The following is a 20,954-nucleotide window of genomic DNA, read 5'->3' as shown; positions in this document are numbered from 1 at the left end:
CTCCAACAAGCCGTTTAGGACAGAGAGTGAATACACAGACTATACAGAGATGCTGTGAGAAACCAATGTGAGTTTGGAACATTGAACAATGTAAATCTATTCTAGTCGACCTCAACAATGGAACTATGATCAGTGGAAATGGCCATGACATGGGACCTTTAAGCGAACAGTTGTCATCACATAGAGTTCAACGCTTACTTTAAAATTGTAGAAGCGATACAGAGAATTGAAAAAATAAGGTTTTGACAATGATTTAGGAATAGCTTTTTTCCATTAGCGGGAAGACCATTTCATGTGTGATGAAGTTCCTTTTGCAAAGCGAGAGAAAGAGATAGGCTCTTAATGGATTGCACCTCTAAAAGATCAAATAAAAGCTATGTATTTGAATTAATGTCTCAATGCTGACCTTGAACACATTTGAAGAGAATGGCATCTTCCTATTTTCTTTCTTACAGTTAGATCGCTTTCTATAAAAAGCTGGATTTATAGTTTAATCTCCAAATGGAGAAAAGGCGCAGTGCTGTTCTGAGAGTATTTACCCTTCAAGGAGAAGTGAGTCAAGAAGTAGACAATGTAATTCGATATGTTGTCAGCTTGTATTTCAGGTTATATGTGCACCAAGTAGCATTTTTAGGCTGAGTTTTGAGTTAAAAACAGGCACAAACACGACTAAAACTGCTTGATATTTCCACTGAAAGCCACATTTTACATCAGCATAAGCCTTGTGGGATTACCGAGTGTTAGTTAATCATATTTAAATATTCGATACAACACCTGAACCCTTCACTAATGTTCATTCACCAAATCACATATGCATATTAATGAAATCTCATCTCCATCAATGCACCGTGAACATCCATTCATCTGCTGTTCTTTTACCCTTTACAAATATTTCATGAGTGAAATACTTTAGCTGAATATCAATTAATTTCCCTTCCTTTAATTCCAAACAAATCCAAAAGTTGCTTATTTACACATGAAGCACACACAGCAACATTATCATTTATTTGAAGTGTTTTTTCAAACTAGAGTCACTCTCTTCTAGCGAGGGTTTTGATCTCTACCTGAGGGAAATATCTGCCTGTTTAGCAGCTAAATGCTCCGCTATGTTCAGCAGCTCGTCGCTAACTGTGTGTGTTAGAAGCGTACGGAGGGATTTGTAGAGCCTTTTCAGTGTAAACAGCTTCCTTTTGCAGCCTAACACCAAACTGAAACTCACAATACAGCTCCTACACGCCCAGAGGTGGGAAGTAACTAAGTACATTTACTACATGTACAGTATTTAATCCCTTTAGTTACTTCACAGATGTGGATGAATGATGTGAAATCTAATCAAGTGTTAAATCAGACTTTAGTTCCACCTGGAGTAAATCCACCAGCTACCCTGCAGTATACAAAGTCATTCAAACTAGCTGCACCTTTACCAGCTTTGAGAACACTTTCATGATCAATCATTATAAAACATATCATATATATTATTCTGAAATGGACCAATCTGCACAACGACTACTTTTACTGTCTTTCACTATATGTTGATGAGAATACTTTTCTACTTTCACTTGAGGAACATTTTGAATGCAGGACTTTTACTGTAACAGAGTATTCCTACACTCTGGTACTTCTACTTTTACTCAATACAAGATCTGAGTACTTCTACTTTTACTCAAGTACAAGATCTGAGTACTTCTACTTTTACTCAAGTACAAGATCTGAGTACTTCTACTTTTACTCAAGTACAAGATCTGAGTACTTCTACTTTTACTCAAGTACAAGATCTGAGTACTTCTACTTTTACTCAAGAACAAGATCTGAGTACTTCTACTTTTACTCAAGTACAAGATCTGAGTACTTCTACTTTTACTCAAGTACAATATCTGAGTACTTCTACTTTTATTCAAGTACAAGATCTGAGTACTTCTACTTTTACTCAAGTACAAGATCTGAGTACTTCTACTTTTACTCAAGTACAAGATCAGAGTACTTCTACTTTTACTCAAGTACAAGATCAGAGTACTTCTACTTTTACTCAAGTACAATATCTGAGTACTTCTACTTTTACTCAAGAACAAGATCTGAGTACTTCTACTTTTACTCAAGTACAAGATCTGAGTACTTCTACTTTTACTCAAGTACAATATCTGAGTACTTCTACTTTTATTCAAGAACAAGATCTGAGTACTTCTACTTTTACTCAAGTACAAGACCTGAGTACTTCTACTTTTACTCAAGTACAAGATCTGAGTACTTCTATTTTCACTCAAGAACAAGATCTGAGTACTTCTACTTTTACTCAAGTACAAGACCTGAGTACTTCTACTTTTACTCAAGTACAAGATCTGAGTACTTCTACTTTTACTCAAGTACAAGATCTGAGTACTTCTACTTTTACTCAAGTACAAGATCTGAGTACTTCTACTTTTACTCAAGTACAAGATCTGAGTACTTCTACTTTTACTCAAGTACAAGATCAGAGTACTTCTACTTTTACTCAAGTACAAGATCAGAGTACTTCTACTTTTACTCAAGTACAAGATCTGAGTACTTCTACTTTTACTCAATAACAAGATCTGAGTACTTCTACTTTTACTCAAGTACAAGATCTGAGTACTTCTACTTTTACTCAAGTACAATATCTGAGTACTTCTACTTTTACTCAAGAACAAGATCTGAGTACTTCTACTTTTACTCAAGTACAAGACCTAAGTACTTCTACTTTTACTCAAGTACAAGATCTGAGTACTTCTACTTTCACTCAAGAACAAGATCTGAGTACTTCTACTTTTACTCAAGTACAAGACCTGAGTACTTCTACTTTTACTCAAGTACAAGATCTGAGTACTTCTACTTTTACTCAAGTACAAGATCTGAGTACTTCTACTTTTACTCTAGCACAAGATCTGAGTACTTCTACTTTTACTCAAGTACAAGATCTGAGTACTTCTACTTTTACTCTAGCACAAGATCTGAGTACTTCTACTTTTACTCAAGTACAAGATCTGAGTACTTCTACTTTTACTCTAGCACAAGATCTGAGTACTTCTACTTTTACTCAAGTACAAGATCTGAGTACTTCTACTTTTACTCAAGTACAAGATCTGAGTACTTCTACTTTTACTCAAGAACAAGATCTGAGTACTTCTACTTTTACTCAAGTACAGGATCTGAGTACTTTTACTTTTACTCAAGTACAAGATCTGAGTACTTCTACTTTTACTCTAGCACAAGATCTGAGTACTTCTACTTTTACTCAAGTACAAGATCTGAGTACTTCTACTTTTACTCAAGTACAAGATCTGAGTACTTCTACTTTTACTCAAGAACAAGATCTGAGTACTTCTACTTTTACTCAAGAACAAGATCTGAGTACTCCTTCTTTTACTCAAGTACAAGATCTGAGTACTTCTACTTTTACTCAAGAACAAGATCTGAGTACTCCTTCTTTTACTCAAGAACAAGATCTGAGTACTCCTTCTTTTACTCAAGTACAAGATCTGAGTACTTCTACTTTTACTCAAGAACAAGATCTGAGTACTTCTACTTTTACTCATGAACAAGATCTGAGTACTCCTTCTTTTACTCAAGTACAAGATCTGAGTACTTCTACTTTTACTCAAGAACAAGATCTGAGTACTTCTACTTTTACTCAAGTACAAGATCTGAGTACTTTTACTCAAGAACAAGATCAGAGTACTTCTTCCACCAAATATGATCATCCATTGCAAAAACAACTGAAAGCCACTAATGTCATGTAAATGTAGCTTTTTATGGCAAAATAGGAATTTAGGATAAAGGCAATAAGATAAGATAAGATGTACTTTATTGATCCTAAACTGGGAAATGTTTGCGTTGCAGCAGAATAAAAAACAAGGCATTGCACATAAATAGAAATGAACAATTCTCAAATGTAAACATCTAAAAAGAAAACAGCATTAAAAAGTAGAAAATATACAACTTGACCGTGAGGTAAAAAATCGATAATATATAAATAATACCCGATTGAAGGATCAATTTTCAGTTAACACAAGATAATTCGATAAGTGCATTTTTCTGTCTCCATATGAAACCTGATGTGATCATATTCCTACATGGTTTTAACTCAATGAGCACAAACAGGAGGGTTAATCGGAGTATGTTCCTTATTTTACGCCATAGAACTATTAAATAAATCATTGTGAAACAGAGTGAGGTCGTTGAACATTTCCTGATAGATCCTTAATGGAAAGTTTGTGATCACGCTTCCGTGAATTTGTCCACACAAATTATGAAACGCCTGCCACGGAAAAATAATGAAAAAAGGGGGTTTTGCAAATTAGACAAAATGAGAAAACGATGCGTATCGTCTTCATTCAAACTAATGAAAACGAGTAAATGAGGTCTATTTCTGCCGGCACACAGAATCATCTGATGCTGTTGATAATCTCTCCTGGCTTCAGAGTGGGTTTCAATCCTCTGTGGCACCTTCAGGGAAACCATGTAATTGGTTAGCTGGAGAGACAATTTGGCAAAGTGCACTTTCAGGGAGGAGAATGAATAGATTTTTCAAAGAGACAAGGATGTTATGCTATGCTTTGGTTTATGCTGTGACAGTGAGGTGGCAGTCGAATAGTGTTTTTGCTTAGCTAGGTTCCTAGTGGAGAGAAAGGGGGGGGGGGGGAAGTACCTGGAAGTACAGTAATCTGCATCAAGTGAGGCAGACAGTAGTTTGAAACTAAAGAGGCCACCTTCCAGAAACCATAAAGGTCTGTGCAAATCTTCGAGCAATCCATTTTGCCAAAGTTGAGGCCAGGAGAAGTGCTCGAGGCATTTCAATAAAATGTCAAAGTTGGTAGGATGCATCCTCTGGGGCTCTTGGAAGTCAATCCATCCAAAAAACATCTCCAAAAGTTGAGATATTTCAGTCTGAACCAATGTGATCACCCAACAAGAACAGGTAACTGGCTCTTAACTGTGATTGAACCATATTTCCAGATGGCCATTAAGCCAGGGTTGCAGTAAAATTGTCTTTTTTGCTCAGGAAGGATGCTGAAAAAGTGGAATGACTTGCAAGTACCATCCAGAAACTATTAATGTCTGTACAGCATCTTATAGCAATCCATCTTCCAGAAGTTGAGATGTTGGTAGGTCTTCTGGGGCTCCTGGAAGTCAATCCGTCCAAGAAACATCTCCAAAGGTTGAGATATTTCAGTCTAGACCAATGTGGATCTCTGATCAACCAACAAGAACAGGTAACTCGCTCTAAAGTCTGATTGAACAATGGTTCAAGATGTCCATTATGCAAGGGTTAGGATCCAATAGCCTTTTTTGCGGGTGAAATGACCCAGAAGTACCACAGTGGCAGCCATGATAACAGCTGTTTGGATTCTCTAGACCAGGGGTTTTCAAAGTGTGGGAAGGTGAGCCTCCCCTCAGGGCACAGAAGAACAGCCGCGCCCCCCCTCCCAATTATCCTTGCTATTATTATTATTGTTGTTGCTGTATTGCAGGGGCATTCAATTGCATTTCAAAGAGGTCCAGTAAGAGAAAATGTCGCTGTCTACCTTCCGCCATTTGAAATGACTTCGACTGTTTCTCTCCTCTTGTCTCGCCTCTGTGTTTGAATCTATCGTGCTGACTCACTGACTGCACCCATTGCATTGACTGAGTAGCGTCACCTCCTTAAAACATGAAACAACAACTTTTTTTAAACCTTTTTATCTTTATGTTTTAAACATTTTTTAAAAAACATTTTTAACATTTTCAACATGGTGGATAAATCCTTCTATGCTCCCGGCAACAGACTGAACGTCAACTTTGCCTCCTTATTACACTCACCCCTACTTTAGTGGGAACAATTAGTCTGCGTCTTTGATGCGGGGATGCAATGTAGACAGGAATAAACGCAGATCAACCTCTGGCTGCAGCCTTGACCCGTACTTGCTTTTGATCAAAGTAAGAATTATTCAAATTAAAATAAAGGGCGGTGCCGACCGTCAGGGAACCGAGCCGGCCGCCACCGGCCCGCTGACGACCGGCCGTTCTGTGATCCACACAGATGGCCCGTCCGCCCCTGCCAGGACCGGTCCATGGAAATCCTAGCTTCAGATAATCGTGGTCATACTTCCTCCGTTTTCTGCCAGCCGCTGTCTCCTCTCTCACTTTAGGTAACTTCGCTAAAAATCGATCCATGTTGCCGCTCGCATAAAGTTAGCTGAAGTTAACTAGCTAGATTTTACTGTTTCTCGTTATTTTTTTCTCACGTTGCGCCTCCCCTGAAGCTCTCTGGCGGCCCCCCTGGGAGGTGCACGCTTCACACTTTGAAAACCGCTGCTCTAGATGATAGGAAAGGAGCTTCATTACTTCCTTTATAGCCTCCTTAGCTAAGGATACACTGGACCATCCTTTAGGAAAGTAAAGGAGAAAATGGTGACCTTGCATCGGTGACATCGGGCATCCAAGGGAACAACCGATCGTGACCGACAAATGCAGATCATGACAGTTACAGTGCTTATTGAACCTTTTCCATCTTGTGCAGTGCTTTGAATTTTCTAAAATATGTTAAACCAAAAGGACAACTATGAACGATTATTACTTTAAAATCATCAAGTAAAGTTTCATAGTTCTTACTGAGTAGTGATGGGTGTCTCAAACTATTTTTCAACATGTTTGAATGGTGATATGCACTGTATTAGATGTGGAGGGCTAACAAGTTAAGCAAATATATTGCAAAAAGTAAAACATATTCAAATATTTTCAAGCAATCAAACTAGTTGTGGATAATTCGGAGTGGACAGGAGGGTGAGCAACCATTTCATTTCAAGTTCAACCTTGGTATCGAGGAATATAGCTTTCACTGTCGTCATTTTTTAATTGAATACATACTGTATTTCCTAAGTCCTGATGAATTCTCCTTCACATCTTTACTTAAACTCATGACGTTTCTCACTGAGGTTGAGAAAAAGTTGTAAGGAAAAGACAATACCTGATTTTTTGGCGGCAATTCGACCAAAGCCTAAGTGACAGAAACATCTTTGTGGCACAATTAAAGCAACAGAAACAACATTTAGCCTGCTACATGTAGCACATATAGCTTGGGGGGGGGGACCTCAAAAGAGAGGTCAGGTAGATCAACACATGACATTTCCACTGTAAAAGTAAGCATGCTGCAGAGAACAGCTTAAAAACAAAACAAAAAAAGACTTAAAGAGGAAAGTAGAGATACCAACCATGAGCTGCAGGTTCAGTGCTGGGCGCAGTGTCTGAACACAAGGAGAGGAGGTGTGGAACAGGAGGAACAGCATGCAAATAAAGGAGAAATGGGGGAGGAGGGAGGGAGGGAGAAAACAAATGACACCCATAAGCAAGCATTCAGAAGACCAGAACATGACAAAAGACATAAGGCTTAAGGGAAATCAAAGGGAACCAAAGGCAGTGCAGATAAACATAAGCTTACACACAAATACACACAAATACACTGTCACTGTGCACACCGGGCGCTATACAGTAAGAGGGGGGTATTGAGAGGGTATTATAATGTGGTTTGGTGTGGAGAAATGACAAAGTATCAAGAGAAGTTTTAACAAAGGAAGGTAGTTCAGTGTTTTGATGGCTTGGTATGGGTGACATACATTTGTTCAAGAAGAAATATTCGGCTCATTTTCAGGTGTATATCAGTCTGTAGTGTCTCTACTTTAAAGAGTCCTCTCCTGCTGATGTTCAGGTGTATATCAGTCTGTAGTGTCTCTACTTTAAAGAGTCCTCTCCTGCTGATGTTCAAGTGTATATCAGTATGTAGTGTCTCTACTTTAAAGAGTCCTCTCCTGCTGATGTTCAGGTGTATATCAGTATGTAGTGTCTCTACTTTAAAGAGTCCTCTCCTGCTGATGTTCAGGTGTATATCAGTATGTAGTGTCTCTACTTTAAAGAGTCCTCTCCTGCTGATGTTCAGGTGTATATCAGTATGTAGTGTCCTCTACTTTAAAGAGTCCTCTCCTGCTGATGTTCAGGCTGTATATCAGTATGTAGTGTCTCTACTTTAAAGAGTCCTCTCCTGCTGATGTTCAGGTGTATATCAGTATGTAGTGTCTCTACTTTAAAGAGTCCTCTCCTGCTGATGTTCAGGTGTATATCAGTATGTAGTAGTCTCTACTTTAAAGAGTCCTCTCCTGCTGATGTTCAGGTGTATATCAGTATGTAGTGTCTCTACTTTAAGAGTCCTCTCCTGCTGATGTTCAGGTGTATATCAGTATGTAGTGTCTCTACTTTAAAGAGTCCTCTCCTGCTGATGTTCAGGTGTAATATCAGTATGTAGTGTCTCTACTTTAAAGAGTCCTCTCCTGCTGATGTTCAGGTGTATATCAGTATGTAGTGTCTCTACTTTAAAGAGTCCTCTCCTGCTGATGTTCAGGTGTATATCAGTATGTAGTGTCTCTACTTTAAAGAGTCCTCTCCTGCTGATGTTCAGGTGTATATCAGTATGTAGTGTCTCTACTTTAAAGAGTTCTCTCCTGCTGATGTTCAGGTGTATATCAGTATGTAGTGTCTCTACTTTAAAGAGTCCTCTCCTGCTGATGTTCAGGTGTATATCAGTATGTAGTGTCCTCTACTTTAAAGAGTCCTCTCCTGCTGATGTTCAGGTGTATATCAGTATGTAGTGTCTCTACTTTAAAGAGTCCTCTCCTGCTGATGTTCAGGTGTATATCAGTATGTAGTGTCTCTACTTTAAATAGTCCTCTCCTGCTGATGTTCAGGTGTATATCAGTATGTAGTGTCTCTACTTTAAAGAGTCCTCTCCTGCTGATGTTCAGGTGTATATCAGTATGTAGTGTCTCTACTTTAAAGAGTCCTCTCCTGCTGATGTTCAGGTGTATATCAGTATGTAGTGTCTCTACTTTAAAGAGTCCTCTCCTGCTGATGTTCAGGTGTATATCAGTATGTAGTGTCCCTACTTTAAAGAGTCCTCTCCTGCTGATGTTCAGGTGTATATCAGTATGTAGTGTCTCTACTTTAAAGAGTCCTCTCCTGCTGATGTTCAGGTGTATATCAGTATGTAGTGTCTCTACTTTAAAGAGTCCTCTCCTGCTGATGTTCAGGTGTATATCAGTATGTAGTGTCTCTACTTTAAAGAGTCCTCTCCTGCTGATGTTCAGGTGTATATCAGTATGTAGTGTCTCTACTTTAAAGAGTCCTCTCCTGCTGATGTTCAGGTGTATATCAGTATGTAGTGTCTCTACTTTAAAGAGTCCTCTCCTGCTGATGTTCAGGTGTATATCAGTATGTAGTGTCTCTACTTTAAAGAGTCCTCTCCTGCTGATGTTCAGGTGTATATCAGTATGTAGTGTCTCTACTTTAAAGAGTCCTCTCCTGCTGATGTTCAGGTGTATATCAGTATGTAGTGTCTCTACTTTAAAGAGTCCTCTCCTGCTGATGTTCAGGTGTATATCAGTATGTAGTGTCTCTACTTTAAAGAGTAAACAAAGGGGTCAAATGGAGGCCTTTTTACCATTGACATGCACTAAAACGTATAGAACACACCACAGGAAAGGGGAAACCCACATGAAGTATCATAGGACCCCCTTTTAAAGTATAAATGGACACGATCATCAGATTTAATCTGTACGTTTCAGATGCTGTTGGATGACATCTGACAAGCTCTTTGAAGCATACTTCCTCTAAAAACCTCCATAGATGTTACGTCTGTGTTCAAACGGCTTCACCAGTTCTGTCAGAAACACAGATGGTCAGGCGGAAAGACAGCACACATATTCAGAAGCTTTTTATCTGAGGATCTAACTTGCATCTTGAATGTTACCCAATGTATATAAAAGTATGTAGGTTACCTAGATTGAAATCAGCTTTTCCGCAAAGGCATCTAGTGAGATAAGATGCATCGATTTATGTTGATTTGGTATTAGACCTAAGCGATGAACAAAACGGAGACGAATGAAGCTAGACCAGGTGCAGATGGGATGTATTATAACTCCCAATTAGTGTACAAACTAAAGGAACAAACGGAAGCATTGATCAGACATAAACAAATGACTTTTTCTTCCAATGGTGCTTGATCAAAAATATCTCTTTCTAAGTGTGTCCAGAGAAGCATCAAAGTGCCAACTGGTGATCCAGTATAAGTGCTGAAATTAATTAGAAACTTGTGAAAGCCACACTTTTATCTTTAAAAACACATCACGTTCAGATAGGACAGTTTCAATGGCTGCCATTTCCACAGTGTAAAATGTACATGAGTGTTCCTCACGTCACTTTGTCCTTTTGTCTCAGCGGAGACATTGGAAAGGGCCAGAAAGACTCAGAGGGATGTTTGTGTAAGAGAGAGGATTGTGCTCAGAGGGTCAGACTCTCACAATGCAAGACTTTGTAGATTTCAGGATGACACAGAACTCTGAGGACACGTTTACCTACAAGGTCCTCGAGTCGTGATGGGTTTGAATTTTTCCTCGATGTTGTCCATTTGGAACTGTCAACAGCCCGTATCAATGGGGCGAAACCATAGACTGTATATATAAATGGACGTAGGGTCCGTGACGTCACCCATAGGACCCGGGCGCTGTACTGTACAATAGCTTTCCACAGCTCCTAGTACTAAGATGGGTTAAAGGCAGAGAACACATTTCACTCTGTGTGCTGTGTGCTCTGAATGTGTGACCATTAAAGAGGATTGCATCCCTCCCAATTCTAATTCTGTGGCCTGTAACCCTCTCTCCACCATTTCCCTATCTGTTACTCAACAAAAAGTTAGTTTTGCACGCCTCAAAGTTGATATATCAGCAGCCATTCAATTGCCAAACGTGCATCTATTGGCCTCAAATTTTAAAATGGAGCCTGAGTCACTGTGGCCTGTAACCCTCTCTCCACTGTTGGGGGGGGGGGTTTAGCCATGTGGGACCGTTCAATATGTCTGCCGCTGAGTGATTGCCTGTCAATTTTTAAACAGCTTACTCCTCTCCTCACCCTCCATCTCTGGCTCCACAGTTCAACAGTGTCCTCGCTGACATTGGCTCCATAACTAGTCTCCACGCTTCCCATGAGCCCTTTGGTGACCCGCCACGCCGCGACATCCAGAGATAACTGCGTGCCAATCATAATTGTATTGGGAGAAATGGATTAGGAGGAGCCCCCGCCGAGCTGAAACGCCAACAACCCGCTGGCAACTAGATTACTTTTTTGTTGGATCCACTTTCTTAAACCGACCGTCCGTACTTCAGCTTTAGTTTGTCATTTCCTACGTTTCCCAGAGTGCCCCCACAGAGCTGTGTTGATAGAGAAGCTGATATCTCTCTTTCACTTCAACAATAGACGCCTCTCTGCGGAAACTGTTAGCTTATTATTCAATATGTTGCCTTTTCATTTTGTTTCTTTCTTTTTTAGCCTTTATTTATACAGGTGTAAAATCTCATTGACACACAAGGTCTCGTTATCAAGAGAGACCTGTCAGTGGTAACACTACCACACAAAGTTACAGACAGACAGGACACTAAACACAGAGGCAACACTAAAATACAACACCGTAAAAAAGTAGTAATTGAAATCCATACGGTCAGATATAGCAGGTGCAAACACCCACAGATGATTTCTTTTTAAAAATGAGTTTAAAATCCGTGATGGGTATTAAAGTGGTCAGCTGAAGTCCCTGCTGAAGTGTGCTCCAGGTCGAGGGGGCAGAGTACGATATGGCTTTTTCCCAAGCACCGTGCGGACTGAGGTGACGGACAGAGTGATGTCATTTTGAGATCTTAGTCTATAGCTGTACTGTTTGTGTGATATGTAAGTGGATATGTAGAGGGGCAGCAGTCCAAGCATAGCGGTGTAGATGAGTTTGAACCAGTGCAGTGATCTGCGCATTGATAATGATGTCCAGTTGACTAAAGAGTACAGCGTGCAGTGGTGTGTGAGGGGTTTACAGTTGGCTATGAACCTCAGAGCCCCATGGTAAACAGCGTCCAGCAGATGAAGGGAGTGAGCTGAGGCGTTCATGTACACAATATCCCCGTAGTCCAAGAGCGGCAACAATGTGGCAGCTACAAGCCGTTTCCTCGCACTTGTGGAGAAGCAGGCCTTATTTCTAAAAAAGAATCCCAGCTTTAATTTCAATTTCCTTAAGAGATTGTCAATGTTGAAGCAGAGATTTTCATCTATAGTGATGCCTAAGTATCTGCAGGTTAACAGCTTCAATGGGGTTATGCTGTGCAGACATGATGCAGGGAAGAACAGTTGGTAACTTTTTATTATTGGAAAACAACATGACTTTTGTCTTATCTGAATTTAACACCAACCTAAGGTGGAACAGATGTGACTGAAAAGTGTCAAAAGCAGACATTCAAATGCAAGGGCTACAGTGCTAGCACAACAGTACACAACAGTATCATCTGCATATCGATGTACAGAGGCATCAATACTTTGACCCACATCATTTATATAAATAGTAAAAAGGGTGGGTCCCAAGACCGAACCTTGAGGAACGCCTCGGGGCACATTAAGAAAGCTTGAGGAGAGACCGCCGAATTTTACACATTGCTTGTGATTTGAAAGATAGTTTGCAAACCAACCAACAGCTTGGTCAGACAGGCCTATATCAGGGTCAGACAGGCCTCTATCAGGGTCAGACAGGCCTCTATCAGGGTCAGACAGGCCTATATCAGGGTCACACAGGCCTCTATCAGGGTCACACAGGCCTCTATCAGGGTCAGACAGGCCTATATCAGGGTCAGACAGGCCTCTATCAGGGTCAGACAGGCCTCTATCAGGGTCAGACAGGCCTCTATCAGGGTCAGACAGGCCTCTATCAGGGTCAGACAGGCCTCTATCAGGCTATATGAGATGGCTTCATGGTCCATGTATCAAATGCCTTGGATAAGTCTATAAAAAGGGCAGCACAGTAGCTCTTTGCGTCCAAGCCTTCAACAATGTCCTTCACTACTTTCAAAGCAGCCGTTACCGTGCTGTGCTGCTTCCTAAAGCCTGACTGGTGAGGAGATAGAATGTTGTTCAAGCTTAAATATTCTTTGATTTGATCATTCACCATTCAAGTACTTTAGCTAAAATACAGAGCTTGGAAATTGGTCTGTAATTATTCATCACCATGGGATCACCACCTTTCAATAAGGGGAGAACATTTGCATTTTTCCAAACATGTGGAATGACATTGCTTGTTATAGAAAGATTAAAAACATGACACAGTGGTTTGGCTATAATATCTGCAGCTAGCCGTGAGAAATAACGGGGGAGATCGTCCGGACCTGCTGATTTGTTGGGGTCGAGGCCCTTTAGAGCCTTACAAACCTCCCCAACATTGAAGGGGTTGAAGGAGAAAGTGTGGCGACTGGAGGCATGGTGATGGAGGGAGAGGATTTACCTAAAGATAATGTGTCAAACAAGGAACTGGAGGCAATCAAATGTTTATTAAAACAATTAAGCATCTCTGTCTTATTTGACACAGGGGTGTGGAGTCAACAACAATGCTAGGAGGCAGCTCTAAGGAGCGAGAGCTGGCAGAGAGGGATTTTATGGTATGCCAAAATCTCCTAGGATCGTTTAAACTGTCTGTGGTCTGGGATAAGTAAACATCGCTTTTGGCTTTTTTAATGGAAGCAGTACAGCGATTACGCAGTTGACGAAAAAGAAGCCAGTCGGCCTCAGAGCCTGTCTTCCTCGCAGCAGCCCAAAGGAGGGCTGCCAGATCAGAAGTGAACCAGGGGTTATCACGGCCCTTCACCCTGAACCGGCGAAACGGAGCATGTTTATCTAAAAAATAACTAAAACTGTCATAAAAATACTTCCAAGCATGGTCAACATCACCAATCAATCAAATACGATCCCATTTCAAATGAACACAGTCATGAAGAAAGGCTTGCTCTATAAAGTGCTTAACATTTCTTTTCAGAACAACACAGGGTTTGGTACGGGGGGTTTTGGTATCCCTAATAGCACCAACTAGATAATGGTCACTTAGGTCATTAGCAAAGACCCGGTTGCAGTATATTTATGGGGTTGATTAGTAATTAAAAGATCGATAAGAGATGATTTATTTAGACACCTGGTGTTAAGACGAGTAGGACTTTCAATCACTTGTGTAACATTTAGAGACATACAATGAGCTTTAAAATCATCAGACACTGGTGAAAGCCAGTCCCAGTTAAAATCACCTACCAGGATGATTTCCTTAAACTGTAGTTGAGATAAAAGCAACAACAGTTCAAAACTGACCACCAGATAAATCAATCTTTAGTGCTAAGATTTCAAACGGCTTAAAAGCAGATTTGGAGAAGATGACCTGTGCAGCAAGATTCTGTTTCACGTAAATCGCCACGCCGCCACCTTTCCTGGGGCGGTCCGAACGATAAATATTGAAGCCGTCAATTCCGACATCTTTATCCAATTTATTCTTTGAAAGCCAAGTCTCAGAAACTTTAACATGAGACTGAAGCAAACCCTGGCAAAGACACACACAATGAATCTTAAATGTAAGATGTGCTGTTTGCTAATTGTGCCTCAGGGATGTAAATATTGGCACCATAAAATAACAAACTATATAATATGGTAAATGGACTTTACTAATATAACGCTTTATCCAGTCTTTTTGACCCCTCAAACATCACACACACACACACACACACACACACACACACACACACACACACACACACACACACAACCCCCACACACACACACCCCCACACACACACACACACACACACACACACACACACACACACACACACACACACACACACACACACACACACACACACACACACACACCACACACACACACACACACACACACACACCACACACACACACACACACACACACACACACACACACACACACATTTGAATACTTTATTTGGTTCCACAAATTATATTAGATAAGACAGGGAATCAAATATATCGGGGCTAAGCAGCACAGAGCACTCAGGGGAACACAGAGCACCTCCTTCTCCACACGGCAGCCAATAGCAGCTGAAACAGAGCAATATTTGGCAATTTGTTTGGATTTTCTCTTTGACATTCCAGCAATTCTCAGACCAATCACGGTGCATTTATATACATGGCCAAGACTTCCGAATATAAGTATGCTGTATCTACACTTGTACCAAAAGCCGGTTATCACATCGAGCAGTGGTTGGTATTTGATATACTTGTCCTGGAAAGCCTGGTCCATGCACAGGTCAAAGGCACAGCCTACTTCTAATATTAGCACCTCCCTGTGGAGTCAACAGAAACCACATCAGGTGTATTTGGGATGTTAGCAAAGACATCATTAGTAAAACCAAACCATTCTGGTAGCACTCTAGCGTGCTTGTACATTGCTGCGCTAGATGGTAAGATGTTTCATACCGCATCAGACACAATGTCCACAATACGGTCATGACGGGCTATGTTCAGGCGTTTGTATGCATTACATCCATTTGTTATGTGTGCAATGGATTCTAGGTGTTGTTGTGAATCCTGATGGTCTAAACAGAATGGAGTGTGAATGCGAGGGTACCAGGTGGACAGGTTGTACTTAGTGGGTAATACCTGCAGTCTTGCTTTGATGGTAAATGTCAGAACATCCTCTGTACACTCAGTGGCGTTCTTAAACACTGAGTGTGAGACTGAGTGGTCAGCAAACCCCAAACAGACTAGCTTTCCCTGTAGTCTGAGTCCACACCAGTGCTGCCTGATCTCAGACTGCTTCGTGCTGAGCAGAACCCTCCTTGCAGAGTCTCTGTGCAGTTCCACAGTCTCTTCCTGAGGTGTTGTGATGTCGGCCTTCACAACCACACTGGGGTCAGTGATCAGTTCATCAGAGACAGGGACTTCAGTCTGTGTGTTGAGTCTTGTCCATTTCAGCTGGACTCCAGTCCGATTGCAGAGGTCATTGAGATCTGGCCAGTCAGACCAGACCCCGAAGCCCCTGGCCTGAGAGTCCAGTTTCCCAGAGTCTTTCCTCCTGAAGCCGAGGAAGTTGTTCTGGTCTGCGCTGGCCAGGGGGATCTTCCTTCTTTGTAGATCCAGCAGGAGAGAGGCCCTGGCCATTTCTCTTACGGTGACATCATCATTGTTAAGCATGTGGATCAGGTGGGCTAGCCTGGTGGCTATGTAGGTCCACTCGACATTGGGGACTCCCAGCCCCCCCTCTCCACATGGGAGAAAGATGATGCCCCGTGTGGAGTGTGTGTTGAGGCCCACCCACTTTCTGACCAGCTGGACAGTTTTGTTTGTCATTTCTCTCAGTGCCTTGAGAGGGATGTGTACATTGGCAAAGAGATGTTGAATTTTAGCCAAAGCCACCTCTCTCACAGCCTGGAGCTTCATGAGGACGGGGAGGGGGGACAAGTCAATCAGGTGGAGACGATGGAGAAACTCTGTAGTGAGCTCCTCGACCTGCTCCCCCCACTCGCCAGCGATGTTAAATCTGTGGCCAAGGTATGGGTAGGTCTCATTACGGGAATACACCTTAATGGGTTGGCCCATTACAAGAGAGGAGGGGGGCTTGTCGTTCTTGGCCTTATACCAGCGGTTGCCTCCACTGCGGCGCTCATGGAGTACGGCACACTTAGCTTCACCTCCAGCCCTGACCATTGGAGGAACTCATCAGTGCGCGCCAGCATGTTAATGATGACATCCTCTTGTCGTGATGACACCTGCACGTCGTCAGCGTATCCCTGAACAGGATTTGGGGATTTGACATGCAAAGGAGCGCACTGGTAAATCCACTTCATCCATTGGTTGAGTGCTAGGATGAAGTTCACGGCACTCCAGGGACAGCCAGTTTTTATTCCCACCTTCAGTGCAATCGGCTCTGTGAGCTGCTGCCCACAGATAACCTGGAGAAATGAACCTTGGTACACATTGGATACAATATTCACCAAAGGCTGAGGCAGGTGTATTTCCTCTAATGCTTGTAGCATCACCTCATGGGAGAGTGTACCAAACGCGTCTCTAAAGTCCAAAAACACTGTGTAGAATTTAGATGATCCATGTTTGAAATCATCTATTCCGGTTTTTAAGCAAAACACATGTTCGTTCATTCCCTGTCTGTTGATATATGCTTTCTGATGGGGGGAGAGAATCCCTGTGTCCACCAGCCAGGGTAAGATGCGGGTGAGTAGGCACTTCATAAAGACTTTGTATACAGTGGGCAATAGTGAAATGTCACGCCAAGTGGAAGGATCTTCTGGGACATTTTCCTTTTTTGGTATCCTGTGAATGAGGGCCCCTTTCCACGAAGCAGGCACCTTCTCATTGATCAGGCAGGCATTGAAGATGTGTGTGAGTGTCTGTGTTGACGTGGGCCTGGTAGCTCTCAGCGTCTCATAGATGACCCCATCAGATCCACTAGCCTTGTTATTAGGAAGAGAAGCCAGAACTGCATTCACCTCCTCTGTTGTAAAGTCCTGGGTATCCGGGAAATAGCCTGGCTCTATTCTTTCAATGAAATTGTACCAAGGGGGCGTGGCCAGGGGAGTAGCCCTCGGCACAGTTTGACATTTGGCTTTATAGTAGTCATACACATTGGCTGTATCACTAACAGTGGGCGGGGTTTCCGGAAAACAGCTGTTATTTAAAATGATATCGATTGCCTTTGATTTGCGGTGTTGCCAGAGATATGCCAGCTTGTTCCTGGAAACTTCCTTTGCTGCCGTTTGTGTCTCTGTCCCGGCGGCCCGCAGCGCTGGTTGTATTCTCTCACGGATGAAGCGAAGCTGCATTTCTATCCAAGGTGTCAGCGAGTCAGCTGTAAGGTCCACCGGGCAGTCGCTGTAAGGTCCACCGGGCAGTCGCTGTAAGGTCCACCGGGCAGTCGCTGTAAGGTCCACCGGGCAGTCGCTGTAAGGTCCACCGGGCAGTCGCTGTAAGGTCCACCGGGCAGTCGCTGTAAGGTCCACCGGACAGTCGCTGTAAGGTCCACCGGACAGTCGCTGTAAGGTCCGCCGGACAGTCGCTGTAAGGTCCACCGGACAGTCGCTGTAAGGTCCACCGGACAGTCGCTGTAAGGTCCACCGGGAAGTTGGCAGAAAGAGGGAATTTCTTCAGGATTCTGGCGACATATTTCAGAAGCTGGAATCCGTAGGGACGCGAGTTTCGTTGCGTCGCGGAGAATATTCCATTAATGAAAAAAGCGCTGGTAAGGATTGTCACCAGCCTGCCCCACTTCTCTGCGCCTCCGAGAGTAACAGAAAAGTTAGATCTTACCTGGAGCAGTTTTGTGTCCAGTGTCCCCCTGCACGCTCTTTCATCTCTCTGGAAAGTAGTCCACTCACAATCTGACAATAATCGCACATATTGCTCGAAGTCTACACGAACATCTCCGGCCTGTGTTGGGCTTGGGTCGCAGACGTTCAGGCGTTGTATGTAGACCCGCCCGCTGTTCAGGGCTTGTTTAAAGGCCAATCTCAGCGTGGTAACGAGACACATTGTGTACCAAAAGCGTCCAGTGCATCTTATATCCCCACTGCAATAACGATGGCAGTTACAACGGGTGTATGTGAGCTTAGATGTTAAAAAAGGTGAGCGAGTTCCTCTCACCACTCATGCATGGCCGCCATCACACACACACACACACACACACACACACACACACACACACACACACACACACACACACACACACACACACACACACACACACACACACACACACACACACACACACACACACACACACACACACACACACACACACACACACACACACACACACACACACACACACACACACACAGTTTGATTGTTTTCCTGCACATGTTACAAATTAATGATCTATCTTTCTTAGTAAGTTGAATTGTTTATTCCAAATTGGTAGTTAGTTGCTTTCTTGATCAAATAGATGGAGATAAAGTACTTACAGGCCTTTTATAAGTGTTTGGCTAAATGGGGACTTCGGTGCAAATGGACTACGTTCCTTTATATAAAATGAAAATGGGAAATGGCTCAAGGGGTTTTTATTTTTGTTGGCTTAACGGTTTGAGTTAGTCAAATAGTGTTGAAGGGGGAATTTAAATGCTGGATTCCTAATAAAGTCAGCAGAGCATTTGTACTTCATTACTGTTGGACTCCCTACGACTAAAATGATACTAAACTGAGGAGAGAGGGCAGCACAAAATGTTTCTTTTCAAGTAAAATCTATTTCACACGGACAGAAGAAAAGAATAAAACTCACGGGAAAAATAAATATTTAGAAATGAGACAAATAACAAGTGCCTGTAAATGGAGAATTACGAATAAATCCACATTTTAGAAGCTGGTCAGCAAGATATCTCCATTTTATATGAAGGGAAATAGCCCTTTTAGTCATTTCCACATGTCACTTTCTACTTAAGAGCCATGGTTCGGGCTCTAGATGTTTTAAAGTGCTCTCTTCTGTCTCTCTAATGGATAACTGATACAAAAATAAATAAAACTCAACCTGCTCTGATGGAGTTATTTGGCCGTGAGCTCGCTGCGGATAAATGAAATCAACTGGCAGAGCGTAATATGGCCATATGAATATGCTGCCTTCAATCTATACACACAGTAATGATGGAGAGCCCCTGATGGTTGAAAAGCAAAGAGAGGACATCTGGCAGAAAGGGAAAGTGTTTTGTTTTTAAAATGATGGCACTGAACACCAGAGGTTTGCTTCATCAGGTGGAGAGCGTATCGTATTAGTGGTGGAAAAAAAGCTGTAAAAAAGCTATAACATTATAAGGAAAGAGTCCAATCGGGAATATCGTTGTCTATATATGCGGCTGCCTTATTCTGCTCATGTTCAGGTGTCTCTACTGTGACATGTTCACATGCTTTAATGTTCAAAAAACTCTTTATCACCTACAATGTTTTGGAGCACTAGCCAATAGAAGCACGAGACACTACATACTGATATACACCTGAACATCAGCAGGAGAGGACTCTTTAAAGTAGAGACGCTACATACTGATATACACCTGAACATCAGCAGGAGAGGACTCTTTAAAGTAGAGACACTACATACTGATATACACCTGAACATCAGCAGGAGAGGACTCTTTAAAGTAGAGACACTACATACTGATATACACCTGAACATCAGCAGGAGAGGACTCTTTAAAGTAGAGACATTACATACTGATATACACCTGAACATCAGCAAGAGAGGACTCTTTAAAGTAGAGACACTACATACTGATATACACCTGAACATCAGCAGGAGATGACTCTTTAAAGTAGAGACACTACATACTGATATACACCTGGACATCAGCAGGAGAGGACTCTTTAAAGTAGAGACACTACATACTGATATACACCTGACATCAGCAGGAGAGGACTCTTTAAAGTAGAGACACTACATACTGATATACACCTGAACATCAGCAGGAGAGGACTCTTTAAAGTAGAGACACTACATACTGATATACACCTGAACATCAGCAGGAGAGTACTCTTTAAAGTAGAGACACTACATACTGATATACACCTGAACATCAGCAGGAGAAGACTCTTTAAAGTAGAGACACTACATACTGATATACACCTGAACATCAGCAGGAGAGGACTCTTTAAAGTAGAGACACTACATACTGATATACACCTGAACATCAGCAGGAGAGGACTCTTTAAAGTAGAGACACTACATACTGATATACACCTGAACATCAGCAAGAGAGGACTCTTTAAAGTAGAGACACTACATACTGATATACACCTGAACATCAGCAGGAGAGGACTCTTTAAAGTAGAGACACTACATACTGATATCCACCTGAACATCAGCAGGAGAGGACTCTTTAAAGTAGAGACACTACATACTGATATACACCTGAACATCAGCAAGAGAGGACTCTTTAAAGTAGAGACACTACATACTGATATACACCTGAACATCAGCAGGAGAGGACTCTTTAAAGTAGAGACACTACATACTGATATACACCTGAACATCAGCAGGAGAGGACTCTTTAAAGTAGAGACACTACATACTAGGGCTGTGCAATTAATCGTATTTTAATCGCG

At 42.0% G+C, this 20,954-nt stretch overlaps 1 long non-coding RNA gene across 1 annotated transcript in view; it reads right to left on the bottom strand.

Annotated features, from left to right (window-relative positions):
• LOC117534548 overlaps positions 1 to 7,252 on the bottom strand; it is a 46,795-nt gene extending 39,543 nt beyond the window's left edge. Inside the window, exon 1 of the long non-coding RNA XR_004567249.1 lies at positions 7,203 to 7,252. This is a non-coding gene — a long non-coding RNA (uncharacterized LOC117534548). The remainder of the gene's footprint in view (positions 1 to 7,202) is intronic.
• Between the last annotated feature and the right edge of the window lie 13,702 nt (positions 7,253 to 20,954).

This window comes from Gymnodraco acuticeps, unplaced genomic scaffold, assembly GCF_902827175.1.
Source record: "Gymnodraco acuticeps unplaced genomic scaffold, fGymAcu1.1, whole genome shotgun sequence".
Taxonomy (NCBI): Eukaryota; Metazoa; Chordata; class Actinopteri; order Perciformes; family Bathydraconidae; genus Gymnodraco; species Gymnodraco acuticeps.
Note: the sequence above shows the minus strand (reverse complement) of the source record. Positions and strands in the feature narration are given on the sequence as shown.